Here is a 3,088-nt window from a genome sequence, read left to right as displayed (position 1 = left end):
GCGCGCCCGAACGTCATCATCCCGCTGTCGGATTCTCGCGAGATTCGGATTCTATGTAAGCAGCCGCGCGTCGCCGCCATTTTCACTCGTGCATTGGAAATGTTAAGGAGAGGACGTGGCTGGCGTCCTCTCCGTTATTGTTGAACTTGATTGTGCACTATTGCTTAATTGTGGGGAGGGCTGGGGAGCAGCTGTATAATATAGGAGGAGTACAGTGCAGAGTTTTGCTGATCAGTGACCACCAGTTATCCGTTCTCTGCCTGAGAAAAATGCTCCTTATCTGTGCTCAGTGTGCTGCATATATCTATGCTCATACTGCTTAATTGTGGGGACTGGGGAGCAGCTGTATTATATAGCAGGAGTACAGTGCAGAGTTTTGCTGACAGTGACCACCAGTATACGTTGTCTGCCTGAAAAACACTCCATATCTGTGCTCAGTGTGCTGCTTTATTGTGGGGACTGGGGACCACCAGTATAATATTATATAGGAGGTGTACAGTGCAGAGTTTTGCTGACCAGTGACCACCAGTATATAATATATAGCATTACAGTACAGTAGGCCACTGCTGTACCTACCTCTGTGTCGTCATTAAGTATACTATCCATCTATATTCTATACCTGTGGTGCATTTCAGTTGTGCAGTTTGCTGACACAGTGACCACCAGTATATATAGTAGTACGGTACGGAAGGCCACTGCTGTACCTACCTCTGTGTCGTCATTAAGTATACTATCCATCTACATTCTATACCTGTGGTGCATTTTAGTTTTGCAGTTTGCTGACACAGTGACCACCAGTATACTATATATAGCAGTACGGTACGGAAGGCCACTGCTGTACCTACCTCTGTGTTGTCATTAAGTATACTATCCATCTACATTCTATACCTGTGGTGCATTTTAGTTTTGCAGTTTGCTGACACAGTGACCACCAGTATACTATATATAGCAGTACGGTACGGAAGGCCACTGCTGTGCCTACCTCTGTGTCGTCATTAAGTATGCTATCCATCTACATTCTATACCTGTGGTGCATTTTAGTTTTGCAGTTTGCTGACACAGTGACTACCAGTATACTATATATAGCAGTACGGTACGGAAGGCCACTGCTGTACCTACCTCTGTGTCGTCATTAAGTATACTATCCATCTACATTCTATACCTGTGGTGCATTTTAGTTTTGCAGTTTGCTGACACAGTGACCACCAGTATACTATATATAGCAGTACGGTACGGAAGGCCACTGCTGTACCTACCTCTGTGTCGTCATTAAGTATACTATCCATCTACATTCTATACCTGTGGTGCATTTTAGTTTTGCAGTTTGCTGACACAGTGACCACCAGTATACTATATATAGCAGTACGGTACGGAAGGCCACTGCTGTACCTACCTCTGTGTCGTCATTAAGTATACTATCCATCTACATTCTATACCTGTGGTGCATTTTAGTTTCGCAGTTTGCTGACACAGTGACCACCAGTATACTATATATAGCAGTACGGTACGGAAGGCCACTGCTGTACCTACCTCTGTGTCATCAAGTATACTATCCATCTACATTCTATACCTGTGGTGCATTTTAGTTTTGCAGATTGCTGACAGTGACCACCAGTATATATAGCAGTACGGTACGGAAGGCCACTGCTCTACCTACCTCTGTGTCGTCAAGTATACTATCCATCCATACCTGTGGTGCATTTCAGTTGTGCGCAGTATATATAGTAGTAGGCCATTGCTATTGATAGTTTCTGGCATATAATTCCACACATTAAAAAATGGAGAACAAAAATGTGGAGGTTAAAATAGGGAAAGATCAAGATCCACTTCCACCTCGTGCTGAAGCTGCTGCCACTAGTCATGGCCGAGATGATGAAATGCCATCAACATCGTCTGCCAAGGCCGATGCCCAATGTCATAGTAGAGAGCATGTAAAATCCAAAAAACAAAAGTTCAGTAAAATGACCCAAAAATCTAAATTAAAAGCGTCTGAGGAGAAGCGTAAACTTGCCAATATGCCATTTACGACACGGAGTGGCAAGGAACAGCTGAGGCCCTGGCCTATGTTCATGGCTAGTGGTTCAGCTTCACATGAGGATGGATGCACTCATCCTCTCGCTAGAAAAATGAAAAGACTTAAGCTGGCAAAAGCACAGCAAAGAACTGTGCGTACTTCTAAATCACAAATACCCAAGGAGAGTCCAATTGTGTCGGTTGCGATGCCTGACCTTCCCAACACTGAACGGGAAGAGCTTGCGCCTTCCACCATTTGCACGCCCCCTGCAAGTGCTGGAAGGAGCACCCGCAGTCCAGTTCCTGATAGTCAGATTGAAGATGTCACTGTTGAAGTACACCAGGATGAGGATATGGGTGTTGCTGGCGCTGGGGAGGAAATTGACAAGGAGGATTCTGATGGTGAGGTGGTTTGTTTAAGTCAGGCACCCGGGTAGACACCTGTTGTCCGTGGGACGAATATGGCCATTAACATGCCTGGTCAAAATACAAAAAAAATCAGCTCTTCGGTGTGGAATTATTTCAACACAAATGCGGACAACAGGTGTCAAGCCGTGTGTTGCCTTTGTCAAGCTGTAATAAGTAGGGGTAAGGACGTTAACCACCTCGGAACATCCTCCCTTATACGTCACCTGCAGCGCATTCATCATAAGTCAGTGACAAGTTCAAAAACTTTGGGTGACAGCGGAAGCAGTCCACTGACCACTAAATCCCTTCCTCTTGTAACCAAGCTCCTACAAACTACACCACCAACTCCCTCAGTGTCAATTTCCTCCTTACCCAGGAAATCCAATAGTCCTGCAGGCCATGTCACTGGCAAGTCTGACGAGTCCTCTCCTGCCTGGGATTCCTCCGATGCATCCTTGAGTGTAACGCCTACTGCTGCTGGCGCTGCTGTTGTAGCTGCTGGGAGTCGATCGTCATCCCAGAGGGGAAGTCGGAAGACCACTTGTACTACTTCCAGTAAGCAATTGACTGTCCAACAGTCCTTTGCGAGGAAGATGAAATATCACAGCAGTCATCCTGCTGCAAAGCAGATAACTCAGGCCTTGGCAGCCTGGGCGGTGAGAAACGT

The sequence above is a fragment of the Pseudophryne corroboree genome, chromosome 6, assembly GCF_028390025.1.
Source record: "Pseudophryne corroboree isolate aPseCor3 chromosome 6, aPseCor3.hap2, whole genome shotgun sequence".
Taxonomy (NCBI): Eukaryota; Metazoa; Chordata; class Amphibia; order Anura; family Myobatrachidae; genus Pseudophryne; species Pseudophryne corroboree.
Note: the sequence above shows the minus strand (reverse complement) of the source record.